Source organism: Rhipicephalus sanguineus, chromosome 3, assembly GCF_013339695.2.
Source record: "Rhipicephalus sanguineus isolate Rsan-2018 chromosome 3, BIME_Rsan_1.4, whole genome shotgun sequence".
Lineage (NCBI taxonomy): Eukaryota > Metazoa > Arthropoda > Arachnida > Ixodida > Ixodidae > Rhipicephalus > Rhipicephalus sanguineus.
In genome coordinates this window covers 206,344,568-206,364,255 of record NC_051178.1, presented here as the reverse complement: position 1 = coordinate 206,364,255, position 19,688 = coordinate 206,344,568, and the positions used below count along the sequence as shown (strand labels likewise).

The 19,688-nt window shown below is 47.8% G+C and overlaps 1 protein-coding gene across 3 annotated transcripts in view; it reads right to left on the bottom strand.

Moving 5' to 3' along the window:
• LOC119388157 (muscle M-line assembly protein unc-89) overlaps positions 1-19,688 on the bottom strand; it is a 101,812-nt gene that overhangs the window by 69,294 nt on the left and 12,830 nt on the right. Inside the window, exon 1 of one of the 3 annotated variants that reach the window (XM_037655810.2) lies at positions 17,195-17,452. The exons of the other annotated variants lie outside the window; for them this stretch is intronic. The gene's annotated coding sequence lies outside the window, so the exon portion shown is untranslated. Of the gene's footprint in view, positions 1-17,194; positions 17,453-19,688 lie in introns of those variants that run through there. 3 annotated transcript variants of the gene reach the window in all.

Genomic DNA, 19,688 nt, shown 5'->3' with positions numbered 1-19,688 from the left:
TAGCCAAGACAGCTATGGTACTGAGAGGCAACGCGTACAGAAGATACGCTCACTAGCAATGAACTGAAATAATCACGAATTGCGTATCAATTTTCGTGGACTTAAGCACTCCCACCCTGCCATGGTGGTCTATGTGATTATGGTGCTCGACTGCTGACCGGAAGGTCGCGGGATCGAATCCTGGCCGCGGCCACATTTTGATGGAGGCGAAATGCTAGAGGCCCGTGTGCTTAGATTTAGACGCATGTTGAAGAACCCCAGGGGGTCGAAATTTTCAGAGCCCTCCACTACGGCGTCTCTCATAGTCATATGGTTTTGGGACGTAAAACCCAACTATGATTATTCCAGCCCTCCTCTCATCCACTATATGATTGAAGAACTTGCAGCCACGAGTACCCGACTCAACATCCGACTTGTGACTGCCACATCCGACTTGTGACCGTGTTTAAGAGTAGCACTGGGCATTCAGCTGTCGGCAGCATGGTCAAATATGTAGCGAGAGTGCATGATAATGCGAGCTTCGTACACAGTCTCGGCGAAAGTTGAAACAACGCGCGTACTGAACTGCGATATAAAAGTTACGTAAGCTGAACGCAAACCGTCTCGATCGCATTGTATTGTTTCACGCCCTCATCGCCATGAGGACGCTGACCGAACCATTAACCGAACCATAAATAACTAAGCTGCACTCCCTGCGAGTCACCCAACAACTTCTCTCTATGTATATATAGGCACAACCTAACCCTGCCACTTAACCTTTCGTGAGTGGAGGATGAAAGCAAACAAAAACAAAACTGAGACGGTATTTCTTCCTTTTACTTTGTCCCACGTTCCGCGCGAGTGATTCTGACCCCGGGTGAGTCTGTTTTCGCCTTTTTTTCTCACGCGGAAAAACGAGTTTTCTTCGCCGATTTCGCTGGACGTGAGGAGCGTTTTCGCCTTGCGTCACCTCCAACGAGCGAGCCAAAGCCACGCGACCGAATTCGGCGGAACCACATAGCGATGACCGTAATCGGGCTCGAAGAAGAGAAAGCAGAAAACCCACGACAGAGAGGAAAAGTTCGACCAAACAAACCACTTACGCTGGTGGTTACGTGTTTTACCTGCCTTTTTACCCGTATGTCGCATCACGACACCATACGTTCGCAGATCACGTAAATGGCCAACGTTAGCCCTGTTACGGAGCCTCAGTATATGCATGTGTATGCCGTGGCGACCCAGATGCATGCCTTTCGCCAGCCTCTTATACACGCCGCCTCGGTTGTTGTCGTTTTTTCATCTTGGGCGCACGCCCGCTGAGAATCCAAATCAAGGAGAGGAAATCGAAGTCGATACGGTGCTTTGCTTGTCGTGACCGTGCCTGGTCACGCCGCGGGTGATCCTCGGCGGACGGGTCACACTCGGTTAGCTAACCATTCCGAACCAGGCGGATCCGTGAAGGCGCCATTTGTAACACGTGTTCCAAGACCCGGTCACACAAAACTAGAAGTTCGTGAAACGTGCGCTCCGCGTGCTTGGAATGCGAGCGGATCACCCCTGTCACTTCCGGTGTTGCTTCCGCACCCTGTCAACGCTGTCAGATCGTTGGCACGTGCGCTTACCTGTCGATTGGGGCTCGTACCGTTTCCCTTACGGGCCTCCATCACGCTTCCAGTTACGTAAGGAGATCACGCAGTGAAAAGGGCTGTCGCTGTGATGTAACGTTGCGCATGTCGTCCAGAAGTCGCCCGCTTTGAGCACAATTAAGCGCGAGGTGGATGTTCGTTACATGCGGTGTAAGTTAAGCAGACGCGGGAGCATCAAACACTACATTTCTTCATTCGGCAAAATAGAGGGAGGGAGAGAGAGAAATATCGACTTTAATGGGGATCTGGAGATGTTAGCATGGTTCATCGCCAGGCATGATACTCTTATTAACCCGCCGTGGTATCTTAGCGGGTAAGGTTTCGCTGCTCCTAAGCTTGACGCAGGTTGCAACGTCTGGCCATGGTAGTCGCTTCAAAGATTAGGGCGAAGTGCGAGAACATTAATCGAACAATTTCTGGAATTATACGTACTAAAACCACGATATGATTATTACGCACGCCGCAGTGGAGGGCAGTGGCGTAGCCAGAATTTTATTTCGGGGCAGGGAGTGGGGTTTGATCCACCCTTTATTTATGTTCGTGGATGCATTTCTATGCGTGCGTGCATGTATATATACACATGCAAAATTGAAAATTTTCGGGGGGTGGGGGGGGGGAGGGGGGTTATGACGCAGTGAACGCAGGGCTGAAGCGCCTCGAGCCGTAGTATTTTTTTTTTGGTTTGTGCTATTTTTTGTGCCATTCCGGGATCACGCCGAATTTTTCGCCTGATGAGGCATATAAGGCTTTCGCCTTAAGATACGCTGATTCTCATTATTACAGATCAGAGTAATTTACGCCTCTCTCTAATGTCAGTAACGTTGTTAATAAACATCTCTGAGGCAACCAAACTGAAAGTAATAATCAGGCGACCTTCTGCTATAGTTCTCCACCTCTTACAGATATGATTCTGGAAAAGATATTTGGTTGTTGTTATTCTACCACGAGATATGTTCTCACGTATTTCCACATATTTCAATGGGGAAATATGAAACACGTCGTTGACGCCCTTTGTGACGTCACTCGTTTTGTACAAAATGTAAGCTCAGATGAATAAAAAATATATATTCCGAAAGCGAAAGAACGACATGTAAAAGCCACTGCAGCCAACGTATAAGACTTGCATCATTTCCACGTACTTCCTGCTAGAAGCTGAAATCACTGGAAACTGCTTTTCTAGAATATATCAGTAATCCTGGCACAGAACTAACGGCAGGGACTGAATAAAAGCGGCTCCGCGGCGACTGATTGTCTCACCGCTATAGGATCTCCTTGAATGTCTGCCAGAAAACCCAGCCCAAGAAATTAAGCATTCTATCATTATCGGCTTCTGTTATTCCTTTCATTTCCGTTGCGCAATTTAGCGAAGCGATTCCTGCTTGCGTATCACGCGAACCTGCCGAAAGGAGGCAGCGCTTCTAAAATGACACCAAGTGCGAATTGAGCCATTAGAAAACACGCCTTTGAGAGATGGCCGGCCATGAGTAGCATGTGGAGCAATTTCGCGCGAACAGGTGAGAGACAAAGAAATGAGAGCGAAGGTTAAGAAATTTCTAGTCACCTAGACGAAGTGCTGAGTTACCACACTAAATGCTACCTGTAGTTGATCGCTATATATTACCACGACCTTTAGTAGATTTGCTTCGCAACAAATAATCTAACTTCGCTCGAGCGCGTGCATGAGCGCATGTGCACAAAAGATATGAGCGGAAAACAAACTTTTTTTTCTGTCATTCGTCCTTGGCGCAAAGTTGCAAGACAACTGCAGCGCTGTCACTGATGACTTAAAGACAGATATTGCCAGGTATTCAAAGCGCAACAAGAGCCTAAAGTTCCGAGATGCAGAACTCATCCGTCATCAAGCATGGCGCCCCAAACATTTCGCTCATTCGTCGAACACATCGAATGACAATGACAAGGTGCTCGATGAATCGACGTCTGCGGTTGGCGTCGAGGTCCGTGTTTCATACCTGCACCTGTATAAAATGTTTTCTCGCTAGCTTCTTATGTCGTTGCGATCAGACCAAACTGCGAATCGAAGATAAGTATAGAAGAGAATACACGAATCGGAGTATAACTTAGGCAACAAGATAGATAGCGACCTTGATGTTCTTTCAGCCCTGTTCGATCGTGCTCCGTAAACCTGCTCATTCTCGCTCATTCCTGATGGTGCATTGCATTCCCCGTGTGGAACGACGCATTGCGGACAGAGCTCAGTTATTATACCAGGGGTAACGAGCACGTGATCACGGGCGAAGCATCGGTTGGCACATCGCGCATAGCCAAGGTCTTGGCTTCCACCGCAGCAGCCGACCTTCGTAGCCCGTAACGCGATAGGCAGGCACCCGTTTAACGCCATTCTTTATTAACCTTTCAGTAACACTGCGCACGAGTTTGGTTGCGTGAGTGGGCTTATGTATACGACAGCAATTGTGGTTGCTGCAGTACAGGGGTACCTGGTTATAGTGCCTGCTGGCTTGTTAGTTTGTTTGTTCGTCAATAAAAGCGAGAACTGTTACAGCGTCAGGAAAGCTACTTACATGTGCGCGGCGTTGTTGACGTTTAGTGTCACGGTGCTGCTTTAAACATTTATCGAACAGCAGAATTAACATCATAAAATAGGGGTTCATACTGTCTTGACAATGATTGACGGCGCTTAATGTCCAAAGGCAGTAATACATCAACTGCGACAGGGTCCATAGCGATGGGTTCCGGATTACTTTCGAGACTCAAGGCGATGTACACAAGCGATACCGTTGGTGTTATCTGAGTTTAGCATATCTAGTATGTGATCCATGCTCACAGCGACTGCGTCCTTCACATGTGTTTCAGTCGAACAGAGCGATATTTCCTTTGCCAAAGCGGTCTTCTACGCTGGAAACGTGAAAAAGAAGCCGTTCCTGAAACTCTTCGGTGGAAAATCGGCCGAGAGCACGCAGCGCGCATAAGAGCGTTGTCGGTTAAATTCTGACGCGCTCGGAGGTCGCGAGCGCGGCGTATCAATTTCCCCCGTGGCCTTTCACTCTTCGTTGTGCGGCAGCGAAGTGCAGCTTCACCGGTGTCGGGCACCGCCTGCACACCTTTATTTCTTTCTTCCTTCCCGGCACTCTCGGGTGGTGGTTCTTTTTTCCTCTTCCCTGCGAGCGCGAAATTGTCTCGCGACCGCCGTTGGGGCTCGGAATGACCTACACCTCGATACGTCGACGCCTCAAGGTTTCTCGTTAGCCGCATGGACGAACGCTTTTGCCTCCACGATTGCCGAATGGGCGCTGCCCGCACAAGAGACCGTTGAGCGAGTCTGTCGCGTTTGTGCGAAGGCGAGCGTACGAATCCACCAGCGCAGCATTCCTTTCCTGGAGTTTAGCTTTCCTCTGACGCTAGTTTAGTTTAGAGTTCACGAGCTTACTTGCATGGTGGGTGCTGCGAAGATCGCGCGCTTTTGACGAGCACGAAGTCGGCATACCGCAAGGACATGCGTGTTGTCGACACGAGATTTTTTTTTTTTTTTGTCGGGAGGTTGTCGTTAGGTATAGCTCAATTTACGGCACAAATATAAAATTTGCTGTCACATGTATACGAACAAGGTTCTGTTGTTCATAAATCTGTCAGGGACCCGTGAAAACGGCCCATATGTGTCCTATGTTGCGAGTATAAGGAAAGCAACCCTAACGATGAAGTGGCCTCCATCTTGGCCGCTCGTTTGTTTTTTCATGGTGAGCACCATGTTAATTTAGCCCTAAGTAGGACTCACTCTTGACTGCAAAGTACCTAACCTGGTACATTACGAACGAAATAGGCGCGCAATCACTGTGTAATCAAGTAACGAGTACGTGCAGTCGCTGCCGTAGAAAATCCACGTATATGTATCGTGGCTGCGGCATAACTTAAGGGTAATGGGGCCCTGGAAGCCCTCAGTTTGCTAAGCATTGCCTTCTTTTAATGTACGTTGCAACAGCGCGTCACAATGAAGAAATTGTTTTGTTCTTTAGTGCCTAGAGGCCACACTTCGTTGCGCATCGCACTGCTGCGAAAGTGTCCAGTGGGTGCTGTTACGTATGAAAATCTACAGTGCTGCATTCTACGCTTACGCAACAAATCAATCCCTCATACTCCTCGTATGCACGGTGTCTTTCCCGTCGTGTGTGTATAGTTTATTCGGTTTCATCGTTGAACGCGCGTATTCACAAGAAAAGTCACAGTTTCGCCGCAAGGGCGAAGCAATGAATGCGATAGCAGGAAACTAATGCTATACGAAGTGAGGCTCGCCAATTGGTACTCTCAGTTTGAACAGCGCTCCTGTTGCAAAGGCGGCCGAAGCAGCGAAGAAAACTAGCGTGCTTCAAGTGTCGAGCTGTGACATTTGATAGTTCGCGCTCATCGTCTGTTTGTTCGTTTAGCGGCGTCCCTTGAGATCGAGTGACTTCCGTACGCTCCGTGACATGAGCGCGGATACCACGGTGAAAGCTTGAAACAACCCTCTTCCCCTCACCACCAGAAAACCACGCGAGCAGACAGCGGAAGGGCAAGGTTCTCCCTGCGCAATAAGAAGAAGCGAGCGAGCTCGCCGACGACTTTTAAATGCGCCCGTCGTTCTCCTAACGCCATCTCGCTGGTAATGAAGAAACGCTTATAAGCGCAGCCGTCTCTGAGTCCTCCAGCGGTAAATGGTGTGTATATAACGCTCGCCGTTACCTACGTGGAGGATCTGCGTTTCGTGGCGTAGTGGCTAGCGCCACTCGCTGCGGAGCAAGAGGTCCCTGGTTCGATTCCGCGCTTCGGGAGCATTTTTCTGAATTATTTTTCTTTGGGGCTTTTATATATATATACATACTTATACATATACGGTGCATGACGGCGACGGCGACGGCAAAATTCAGCCGAGACTGTCCATATAATTGCTATCGCAATAAAAAAAACAACTGATATTGTGAATACTAACACTCAGCAACAGGTACGCGCAATGCACACACGGGCACATAAATACTCCTTTCGTGATAACGCTCTGTTTCTTGCCCTGCGCCACTTAATGTGCCTCGACACGCCATACACTTCGCAACTCATGTATACGTTCACAATTTGCATTCGTCTCGAGCCGCCCTTCTTTTCTATTTCTCAAGAAACGCTTTATGAACCAGGAAGTCCGGCCGTTCTTTCTGAGCCTGGACGGCGCCGAGCGCATACTACGCGAAGTCCAGTGCCGGACGTCTTGGGCAAGCGAGTGTATAGCAGCGTCGGCAGCGAGCCGAGATATCGAGTGGCGAGGCACGGTGCCTTGCCAGGCCCAACTACAACACCTCGAGAGAGGGGAGGAGACCCGTTAGCCACTTGGCGCCACGGTGTGCCTCGGGCGCCGCTGGCATGCCGGAGGCTGCAGCAGCAGCCTGCGCGTGAGATTGCTCTGTATTCAGGCCGGGCGCACAGTGCGGCCCGGCCAGCCGTTTGCACAGCCGCCTCGCGCTGCTGGCCATCGTCCAGGCGACGCACTCGCCACAGAGAGAAGCCAAGGTCGGAGGCGAGAACGACAGCCTCCACTTCTTGATTGGCCTGAATGGCGAAGCATGCGCAAGAGGAAGAGGGTTATTTCGATGCACTGCAGCCTCTTATTGGCTTTTTGGCTTTCCTTTCAGTTTTAATTAAGGCGAAAGCCTTATATGGCTCGTGAAGTAAAAACATCCCGCGTTGAGGACACAAATGCACCAAAGTCACGCGTAGCGCGCACCCGAATACCCCGGGTGAGAATGAACGTAAATTAAAGGTGAGTAAAAATGTGAATTAAAGTGGCTTAATGTAGCAAGTGTATGTTAAGTGATTAGAACGTGAACATTAAGTGCTGTGGCGTAACCAGAAATTTTTTTCGGGGGGTGGGGGGGTGAGGGGGCTTCAACCACACTTCGTGCATGTTGGTGCGTGCGTTTGTGTGTGTGCCTGTATATATACACATGCAAAGTTGAAAAGTTTCGGGAGAAAGAGGGGTTCGAACCCCCCCCCCCCCTCGGCTACGCCAGCATAAGGTGAATTAAATGTGAAGTAAGGTGGATTGAATGAAGGTGAATTAAATGTGAATCACTCGTGAATTAAGGTTAACTGAAAGTGTGTCACATGTGAATCAACACTGAATCAAGTGTTCCAATGATCTGAAGTAAATTAAGAGGGATTCCGGTACGGGCGCGTTATGCGACGCACCGAACTTAGCATACCGCGAGTGTAGCTCGTGTGTACAAGCCTGTGAAGCGTATATATGCAGTGCGACTGGCCTCAGTATATACGTACGTGATTTATCACAGACGGTTGCTGCTGCTCTTGCCCACCTCGCAGAAATCAGAACGCATTAATTAGAGAGTCTTACGGGAGCGCAAGAATATATTTGGAATCGCTCACGCATTACTTGACCTATTAATGAGCCCACGTTTGAAATGCCGTGTTTGGTTAAACCCCTTCATCTTGTGCTTCAGCATGTCTTTCACCCTCACCCAACGTGCATCTCTTTCTTTCCTTCTTTCTTTCCTTCGCTCCAAGGAGCGCCTCCGAGGAGGCGCTGCTCCAAGTAGGTGGCTAGAGGAATTAGGCCTGCACACCTTTTTCCTCCCCTCTTTTCCCCTTGATTGGTTTTCCTTCCATTTCGAAATTGTAGGCTCAGTGCACTAAGGGACACTGTTAACACACCCGAAACTATATGCTATTTATTAAAGGGATAAAGAAAACCAAGAGGACCTTAGTGCAAGCGCCGTCAGTACCTCTGTTTGTTGTCCTGTCGATCAGCCCTATAAACGGAGGCGCTTTAGCCGTAGCGGCTACGAAAAGAACACGCTTCTCTCTGCCTCTTATGTTCTTGAATAAAAATAGCAGGCGGGCATCTGAACAATTGCTGGATTGCCTTGAACCTAAGTCGAAAATCTTTTGCATTCGCCTGTGCAGTAATTGCAGCGTTCATACTCTTCTGTGGCGTATTGGGGTACAGGGTTTACACAACCTCGAATATTCGAAAATTTCGAATAATGAATCGAATGCATCTATTCGATTCGGTACTCGATCGAATAGCATACCGAAATACCGAAATTTTTCGAATAGTTTTCGAATAATTAGGCGAATCCCAAAACAATGAAATTTTGGAACAGTTAGCCATTTTTCTTTTTTTAATCACTAAATTACGAGTATAGCAGCCCAAGCTTTTACGAAACTACCGACGTTAATTGAACGGATAAAGGCGTTTTTTTTTTTTTAATGAAAGCTCCACACTCACTCAATTTTTACTATGCTGCAGCTCTCGTATTAATCAGTTCCTGACTTCAATGTAATCTGAAGGTGCACCTGCATTCAGCTTCATGAATAGCAATAGATGCAGGGTTGTGTTTTGCGTAAATTGCTTGGATACAGCATCAACACCTGTCTACATGCCTTCAGTGCCGAGGACCATGTTGCGATGGCAGGTTTATGTTTCATTACCGCCTAGCTGATGCATGGTGTTCGGTTCAAAATTGTTTAGATATTATGTCTCAGTTTTATTTAAAAGCAGGCGACAAAATCTGCCGTCATCTGTATTTCAACCTGCAGTTACAAAATATTTCGAAGGCTCGGGTCGCGCTGCTACGAGCTTACCTCAGTTTTCATAACTGTGGTATTTTGAGTCTGTTAAAAGTAAGCGTAAGCTCTTTGGTGAAAGTTTGTGAATATTTCTTTAAAAAAATGTTGTGTAGTTCATACCGTTTTGAGAATGGTTGTCTTCTATTGAAAACTATTCGAAGGTATTCGATTAGTATTATTTCGGGTCATCACTATTGATTCATTCGATTCGGTTTACCCAACTCTTTTAGCAACTGAAGTGCCTGTATGTGTTCGCAGTCGAGTACTTTCCCCCCTCCGTTTATTTTTTTTACTCAGCCACCAATTAAAAAAAAAAAAGGACACCACAGAGGATCCCCATTTCTTTTTTCCTACATAGATGTTCTCGAAGTCAATACCTCAAATGGGCTCTCGCGAAGGATTCCGTATATCGCAGCGGGTTCGTGCGGGGACCGTGTGATGTACGTGCCCGAACCATTTGGTTCAATAAAGTTGCATCTCTCTATCTCTCGACTGGCCCAATCTGAGCGGAGAATCTTTCGCAGGCTTCGCTGCATACGTGACCGTGCAAATGCACGTTAGCCCTGGTGCCCTTGAAGAATGTTTGCGTGGCCACTGAAGTTGAGTTATTAATCAGTGGTCAGTACACCGCTTTTATCGGACCGCTTCAAAAAGTTTCCCAGACCAGTGAGCCAAACGCTCGTGAAAAGGAAAACAAAACATCGCAGTCGTCAATGCTGACCTTGTCAATTAGCAGCTGATTTATTAACTAAACATCGAAAACGTACGCGTGACTGGTGTATGGTAGCAGGCTCAATTAAATGACATTTCCTGCCGAGAGGTGAGCAGCGCCACCGTACGAACACTGCCATTGCCACGTTCTCGATGATGCTTATCTTGATTTATTCTAGCGGGTCGCAGGGCAGAAGTGGAAGCGAATCACCTATGGGATACTTTATTTTAATGTACATAGTGAGAGAGAGAGAGAGAGAGAGAACTTTATGAAATGCCTGCAGAGATCATGAGGCTCCCTCCACGCAGGGAGGACGAGCTTTCATCGCGACGCGGCCATTACGTCAGTCTCGTGCGTTGTGCTCTTCGAGGCCTTGCTCCCGAGCTACTCCCGCGGATCCGAGAGGGCCGCGGCCCACTTCCTGGGGCGCCGCCCCCCTTCTCCTCGGTTTCGCTCGGTCGCTGTCTCTTTAGAGCTGCCGAGACCTGCTGGACGGCCTTGAATTGTGTGTCTTGATCGTAGATCCTCGTTGCATGGTTACATAGTAGGGTTAAAAAAAAAAACAGAATAAGGCCCATGCTCATCGATGATGTGTATATGCCCTTAACGTCAACTTTCCATCACTCACTGACGGCGTAAAGCGAATAAACCCCAAGCGTATCAATGTGTCTCGAGTCACTAAGCTCGAAGGAATAGCGCAACTGCAAAAATTTCAAATAGCGAAAAAATATGCCAAACCCGCTTCCCTCCCCTCATCGCCTATACACGCGAATTTTATCATTTGGCGGGAAAATGATTTCGTTTCCCACAGAAAGAAAAAGAAATGAGGGACCTATAAAAGTCCTGAGAAGCTTAAGTTAAAGGACGACGAAGCGAAAAAAAAATTGCGTTCAGTGAGTGAGAGACGTAAAGGAAACAGAGAAGCGAGCGTTTTCAAAGGCCTATTGAAGCAGAAAGCGAACGACCTCGCGAGGTGCCAGGTGCGATTGTGCATACTTCAGAGAACAGACGCGACAATCACCGCGTCTATACTTTACAGCGGGAGTGCGCGAAGAAGTTGGCAAGAAGCGAGCATGCTCGCCTCCAAAGCACATCCGCCACTACTGATGCAGCCATGCCAGCTGCGAATTGCCGACGATTTTTGCATTCGCCCGGGTGACAGGGGCGTCTCGTTCGTTTAACGCCGCATTGAGCACCAGCAAAAGCGTGATCGTAAAGTGATCTCAGACACCCTTTCGGAGGCGCCTACTTATCGTAAACATGCGCCTTCGAGCCGATGCTTCAGTACACGCGCTATAAGCAAAGAAAGCTGCACCCGCTCCGTCATAAAATGTTCCGAGTGCGTAAAAAGCACTTTTATAAATGTTTACTTTCGTTTTCGGAAACAAATGCGAGCCATAAATGATCGTTCTTTGTATACTGACAAAGCTGTCGTGTATGCTCAAAAAAAGGCGTTGCACGTGAATGAATGTCCAGACTTAATCCCGCCACTTGCGAATCGAAGTTCGAGGTTGTCTCTACAATGCTTCCAAATGTAGCGTGCTCCCACTTCGAAAGTGAGAGCGACTTCGCAGTCCTACTAGCACGCAGGAAAAGAAACCGGTAGTAGCCGTACATGTCACAACGCCTAAAACTTGTAGTGTTAAACGTATGCAGCGTCCTATGTACCTAAAGCTATAGCCCCTCTTTTCAAGCTCTCAAATTTCAAGCAGGCTTTCGCGTTGTAGAGCGTCGGTCGTAATGTGCGGTGCGTATATTGAAGTAACTTACGCCTCGCGACAGGGGCGTAATCAGAATTTTTTTTTTCGTGCGTGTCGTGTGTGGTGGGGGGGGGGGGGGACACCAAGCAACACAACCCGCCATTTAGAACATATGTTTTTTTTTTATTTCATTGAATAGTGGAAAATACAAGGCAACAAAATAGAAAGGAACAGGACAAAAGGAACGCCGTTACTTCATATAATATCGCCGCTCTTTTTTTTTCTTTTTTTTTAACAAACAGATAAGCCCCACTTTCTGTATAACTGGTGGGTAATTTAGAAATATAACAATGGAATTACTCTTTTTTAGACTGGGTGCGATTAGTTATTGCGTACATTAAAAAAAATGTCTATTGGTTATGGTGCTCGACTGCTGACACGAAGGTCGCGGGATCGAATCTCGGCCGCGGCGGCCGCATTTTCGTTGGAGGCGAGAATGCTTGAGCCCCATGTGCTTAGATTTAGGTGCACGTTAATGAACATCAGGTAGTCGAAGTTTTTGGAGCACTCCACTACGGCGTCCCTCATAATCGTATCGCGGTATTGGGGCGTTAAACCCCATCAATTAATGAATAATTATTAATTACATTTAAAGATATGTCTATAATCAACCGATCACAGAGGAGAGAGTAAAAACCTAGATATTTTTGTCGGCATGTAAAACGTTACAGTATTGCTTACCAACCGCACCCATTTGTCAGAAAGTACAACCGTGTATTCTGTCTTCATATACATGAAACGCAGCTATACGATGAGTCCTTCACTTTCAGGCAGCTACGTGCACACAGAACTAACTGAGAATTAAACAAGTAAAGGCACTGTGAGAACAGAGTGGTCATTCAATTTCGCTGCTAGAATTCGGCAAAGCCGATTGCGGCTACAGAGACTAATATTGCTGGTTTCTTTCTTTGGTGCCCGGACACACGAAATAGCTAAAGAGGCCTTGGACGACCAATGCATTTTAGGCGACTAACCGTCGCTCTCTCTCGAAGGTAGCCTGCATGGAGTCCTAACGGAACCAGCCTTGTCTTATAAGCGCCTTTGCAACGCTTGACACATTGTTTGCGAAGCGAATCGTACTTGACGGTCGTTTGGCTGAAGGCCTTCGCAGGAAGAGCTCTAAACGTTTCGTTCGTCCTGCTCCGAGGAAGACGCCCGGGTCAAATCCTGCTGATGCTGTCACCCAGCTTTCGTAAAGTGTTGCGCCAGCTTATTAGAAACTGGAGGCTTGACACGTGCAGGGATGTTTGCGAAGCGGGAAAGTGTAGAATCTATATAGATTTTTTTAGGGGCGAACTTGACGTTCGTCGTTTGGCTGAAGTAACAAGACTTCAAGGTGGTGCGGTGGGAGATTTCTCCTGTGCGTTGGAACAAAAAAAAAAGAGCGTGCGCTCTAAAAGCCGAATTCTTCGTTTCGTTAGTCCAGTAGGAAACGTTAGTAGAAGTAGAAGTGTAAGTGTTGCTAAAAGCCGACTTCTTCTGTCTCTCATTGAAGACGTTTACCTCCAAGGTAGGCCTGGTGAATCCTGTGCTGATTAAACAATAAAAATTTTGTTCAAAACGCGTTGATTGATGAAATAAACCAACGAAAGACGCCAGATGTTTTGTAAAAGCAGAACGAAAGAACGCCAGAGTTTTTCTTAAAGTGTATTTAGTCTTGTATGTAAACCTCGCCCGATGTCAACGGGCGAGGTGGACCGGCGCCGAGGACCCTGCCGCGAGAGTTAAATCACACTAAAGACAATACTTTGCGGGCGATACACTCTAGTGAGCTTCAACGTTTCGTCTTAATGTACATGTGAATAAGAAATTATTTCTACGAAAACGCAAGGCACACCTTGAGCAATAGGTTTGGTTTTGGGGACGCTAATGGAACCATGAGGCGATGCGCCCCCTAAGCCGGAGCACTTGCACGATCGCGTTTCCGTTGCTTCGTGGGCATGCTACCGACCTCGCGTCGTGGAACGCGCGTCCTGTCCTTCCCTCTAGCCTGCCTTAATCGCACAGGGCGAGCGGGGAATGCGGTCGGCTCTTGGCGCTCTTTCGCTCGGGAGGCGGACTTCTTCCTGCATTTCACCGATCACAAGTGGATAATGAAGGGACCACGTAAAACCAACAGTACAATAGAGTTTGATGTTTAATATTACACGATGTTTCACACTCTTTATATTATACTGGGCGCATTTCACGGAAGGAGTTCACGGTTACAGATTCCCTCCGTAGCTTCGCCCACTCATCATCATTCACCCGTGATATGCCTGTGATTTTTTTTTCTATTGAAGCAAATAACTAACGTTACGAAGCACAGCGATGCTGGAAACATTGACGACGAATACTCGTTATAAAGACAGAAGGCGCACTGGGGCATTGTGCGTGCTACTGAACCACACAACCGCAGAGAATCAGTTTCCGACGCATATTCGGTGTATAATTCTGGAATAAGGACACCTCTCCGAAGCTTCCTCTATTTTCAAAGTAAAGATGTGTATTCTCGCTCTTGTACCGGGTGTCACAAACCACGCGTTAACAGCAATGTAATCATGAGCGTAATATAAATGTATTATTACACTGTACATATTTTAAACACGGATGCATCGCGGTCAAAATATGTTCCGATGCTGGAAAAATTAAGGTCCAGAACGCGTATGTGCCGTTGTTTTAATAGACAGCCGTCAAGGAAGCACCAACTTCTTTCCAAATTGGTGTTAGTGAAGCAAATTTCTTTCCCCCCATATAGTTCTGCCGCGGCCGCTGGATCAAAGTGCACGAACCAGCGGCTGTGGTTCTGCAATGTCGGAAACGCATGCTGACTTTGTTTCTGATTGAAAGACAATACAGTGTATTGACATTATATGATTACAATCGCGCGTGTTTCCTTTTGAAACTCATTTCTTGCACAACAGAACACCACAGACGCACCGAATCTTCCCTGCATCATTCAATGCGCAGCACTAGACAGGGACGAACGAAAGACTGAAGCAACACGAGCGCAGACGCTCAACTGGTTTATTAGAAAAAAAAAACACCTAAATTCATCATCGTCGCAAGCACACCTGGTGGTATCCAAGAGGTGGTCTAATAAACCAGATGAGCGTTTGCGTCCCTGTGTAATGTTGAATGATGAATCAGTACCAACTCGCCCAACTGTCAGTTATTTTGCTACAAGAATGTTCCCTCGGCGTAATTGTGGTCCACCACACACTGCCATTGCGGTCCTTCGTGTATGGCGTACCGAGCCGTGTGCCATGCGGTCCCTTCGCACAGCGAGCAAAGCGTGCGTCATTCTGCGCGGTTAGCGACACAACGGAGATGCTCGGCGCGCGTGCTTCGCGGTGAGCGTGTGAATCCGTGCGGCGGACATCTTTCCAGGGGCGACCTTGCTTCCTGGTCGGCCCCCCAGAACAATGCACGGCGGGAGCACTTCCTCCTTGCCTCGGCGGAGAAAAGCGCCCATTTCTATCCGAGCCCCCCTTTCAACATTTCGCTGGGCACTTCATATTCGGGACCGCAGATATGAGAGAACAAACAGCGGCTCCACTGGCCCCCATCCCTCTCCGTGAAGTTCAGACACCGACCGAAAATAGGATGCGGCATTTCGAGCGCATCCCTGACGTTGTCCACGTGTTTGCGAAGAAAAATTAAGATATATAAAGAAGGAGTCTCCACACCTGCCGAGCGGACCGAAGTGGCACCCACTACCTCGCCTGTTTGGGCTCCAGGAACGATTTCTATTTACTGTAGGCGTTCAGCCCTTACACGTCTCGCGCCATTGCCTCCCGACGCAGCTGTCCTCGCTCGGTCTTTCGATTTTTCGGCGGGCTTTCCCGGACAACGTTCACCGTTTGCGCGAGGGCGAGCCTCCGCACCGCCGACGCTGCACGGCTTTCCGGCTTCTTCTGCCGCTAAAGTTATCGATGCATTATACCACGACGCACAGAGCCGCTTCCTGAAAATAGCGTTCTTTTCCCACGCTTCCGTTTCTTCTTCTTTCCTTTTTCTAGTCGAATCACTGCTGTCCACAACACCATCATGTACTGCAACCATTGGCGTAGCCAGGGGCAGGAAAAGTTGGGGGGGGGGGGGGGTTCAAACAACCCCGACATTTTTTTAAATTTTGCATGTGTACATATAGACGCACACATACAAACGCACGCACAAACATGTATAAGAAGTTGAAAGTTGGGCGATTTGGTTCTGGTTCATTGCTTGAAAATGCGCGGAAAAACGGACGAAAGAGAAAGGGGATAAACACAGGACGACGCGCTACTAACAAGTGAATTTTTTTTTTTATTCGGAAGGCACGATTGTATTACAACGACACGTGCGAACAGATGATGTGATGCTTTAGGTAACTGTCTGTCATCGGTCGTCATGGCGGAGGTTGCTGGGATTGCGTTCTATAAATGTTCGTACTGAATAAAAAATGTTTCAGTTGTTAGTAGCTCGTCAGTCCTTTTATCGTCTTTCTCTTGTGTCCGTTTTTCCGCGCTTTTTCAAGCAATGCGTAAAGGGTCGTAAAAATGGGGAGAAGGATCTTCCGGACCCGAATAATGTTTACTACCTAAATACCTGAGGTTTATTTTAACGTGCACTTAAATCTATGTGCACGGGTGTTCTTTGCATTACGCCCCCATCGAAATACGGCCGCCGCGGCCGGGAATCGGAACTCGTGCCGTCGGTAAACAAACAGAAGGATCAATTTCGCTTTTCAGCAAGCGATATGCAGCTCTGAGCCAGGTCAATAAGTCAGAAATGTGTGCCACAATTTATACAGGATAAAAAAAACGAACAAACAAGAACACCAGCCATAAGAGAAAGTATGGCAAAGCGTTCATACCACGGCTGTAATCATGGTGTGGAACGAGTTTTGCTCTGAGGCTGGCCTGTTTTATTAAAGTAGCTCGAATTCGTCTAGCCTCACTGAACACGTACGCGTAACTTTCACTGCTATAGAGCACGCGCTGCACAAGGTCGTCACACTGCTAGTGTAATCTTGAAAAAAATATATATGTGAAAAAAACTGTTTTTTTACGAAGAAGGCATATATCGAAGTTGGCGAAAGTGATCGCAAGGACACTTGATTTCAGTCGCCTTACGCATGAATTGACCATACACAATGACCGACGCACTGAGCAAAATTTCTCCCGTGACACGTCGAACTGAAATAACGACCCAGTTTTGTAGGATCATATTAAACTTCATTGGTTCTCTTCGAAAAGTCCGTTACCGACTGCATTTGCAGCTATTATATCCTAGAACGTGTACACGCAAGCCTCTGCGCAAACTCTGTCAAAAACGTACAGGGACGTTCTTTTATTACGCTGCGGGTCGCTAGCTACACGTTCGCACGTGACTGGACTTCCATTGGCCCAGTGCAGTAAGATATATGGTGTCGAAAGGAAATGCTAGAAAATAAAATAAAATGGCTGCAAAGGGGACACCCTAATTCAAAAGGGGCGGCCACACACAAAACGAACTGATTGACGCACGCGACCAAAAAACTACCTTCGGCTCACCTCAAAAGAAGATAGAGGCGGCGGTGTCCGTGCGTCTCACGCGGACACTGTGCTGGCGAAATCCATTTTCTCACGCAACCACGAGAGAGCGTCGACCAAATGGGCGCAAACGCGTGGGCACGAATGTCGCTGCTGCGAACAATCCGAGATGGCTGGCACTCGCGATCACACATGCGACACGACACGGCTACCATCCACGCTGTCACTGCTGCACAGTAGACGTTAATGCAGCGGAGCAAGAAGTCACGAAACACATAGCGCCGACAATCACGATGCCAGCATTGGTTCACACGCACGGATGGCCGCCTGGCGATGCAAACTAAAGATACCGTCTGCTCGAGACAGCAGACGACACAGGGGCGCACCGCGCAGACACCCGGTTTCTCTTGGCGCACACGCGCGAAACATCCGCTCGGGCGGTACTGAAAAGCCCGCACTGCTCAGCTCACCTCCTAATTGTGTCGGAACCGAGGGATTAGGTAAGAGGAGAGGCGGCACGAAGGAAGGAGCAAGAAATTCGAACGCTTCTATCCGATCCGGTCGCGCGCAGGCTGGACTTTCTCCAGAGAGCACTACTTTCTCTCAGCTGCTCCTTCCCTTCCTTACGTCACTGGAGGCGCTCCTCTCTGAACTTGGGGAGCCCCCTCTCCTTAAGCTTCTCTCTTCCTTCACTCTTTGCTGCCCTCGCCGTCGTCCTCCCCCTCTATCACCCACCCTTCCAATCCAATGTGCCCTTCTTTCTGGTTTCGATCGCAAACATCTGTTAGCCGATTGGCAAGCTTTCTGCGCTCATCGGTAGATTCTGCCGCAGGGTCGACCTGTTTCAGTGCGACACAGATCGCGCACAGCGATCGCCATTCGTTACGCGACCGCACAACGAGACGGAGGGGGCAAAGGGCGACCACACAGCGTACGGAGGAAGAAAATAGAAACAGAGGTCGCTACAAAACATACATCCATTACAGAAAACAGCACGGGAAGCAAATATGTATGCGAACGATAACGGCACACCGAAATTCACGCAATTTACGTCGGACTCTTCATAACTATAAGGACGTCGGTTTAAGGCTGTCTACTGCTGTTTGCAAACAATTTTGTATCAGTTTCTCGAAAATGAGGTAGTGGCGCAAGAGACAGCAATACACTGGAATCAAGATACCACGTTCGGGGATGATAATATAAAAAAGAAACGGATCTATACAGAAATGCCTGTTGCTTTTGTTTTCTTTAAAACGCCTCGACTTCACTGAGTCAGACGAGCAAACCTAAAGGTAATTATGGGGCGGTTTTCATAGTTTTTTTTTGAAGATCTAGAAAGCCAGTTGAAGCTGTCAAACGTCACCACCAATTGCACACGATGCCTTGTGAATAGTACGCGCATGCTCGAACTGGCTTTTTGTGCGGTTATGTGAAATAAATAAAAGTAAATAACAAAACTAGCGCGAACCCCACGGATAACAAACGGCAACGCGGTCTCGTAACACTGCCAGAGAGCGGGGGAATTTCCGTGAGCAAACACGGGGGAAAATGCCATCTGATCTACAAAATCAATGGCTAAGGGGACAAAAAAAAAAGAGCGCGGGGACAACTGGCTCATGTTAGAATGAACGAAGCCCATGTATATGGGCCACGCGGAGAGCTGTAAGAATCGAGGAGTCACGTACAGAGGTGACGAAACTAATATTCAAGAATTTTTCCCGTCTGACCAGTGAATGTCTTTTGGCTGTTCAGCGAGTTGTTCTACTTAGAAAATAGTGATTGAGTAGAAATTAAAAAATAAATAAATGATGAATCCGCGTAAGTCGAGTTCTGTCTGCGTGACCTGAGTTATACAAAGCGAGCCAGCGGATGCGACGCATGTAAGATTGAAGATGGTGCGCGTTTAACGTCACTCCTAAGACAGCCCGGTCATTACAGGTAAATCTGCCTCTCACTAAGAGGCAACGACATCTGTCAATAACTTTCTTGTTGTTGTTGACACGTGGAAGGGACAAGGCAATACTTTGGTGTAACACGCTTCGTCTGAAAAGGCCCTTAAACCGCTCTGAGTTCAAAGACGAGAGAGCGGTTTCTTTCTTGCCTTCACTACCCTTTTACAGGCGCTATCTCCTCCTCGCCGCTTATTTCTTCATAAAACACGTGGACAATGTCAGCACTAAGTGTTGAGTTTATCAGGATTTCGTGCTTTTCGGCTACTCGCTGTATTCCGCTTGCGCAGTCGAAAAAGCTTATTTCCCCACGACGTCACGTGAACGGACTGCTGGCGTCATGAATTGAGCCGAAAAGACGAGAAACGCCAAGAGATAATAACGCGTTCGTTGTTTGTATTTTCAGGTGTAGTTTAGGGGCCCTTTAATTTTCTGTCCGCTGTATGGCCGAAGAAACTTGATGCGGTCTATAAGTCGTAGGTGCATTCAGCCGTCTAAAAGCCAGCGGTACCATGCTCGAAAATAAAGCACCACGCACGTAAAAAGAAGCCGAGTCGTAACATTTT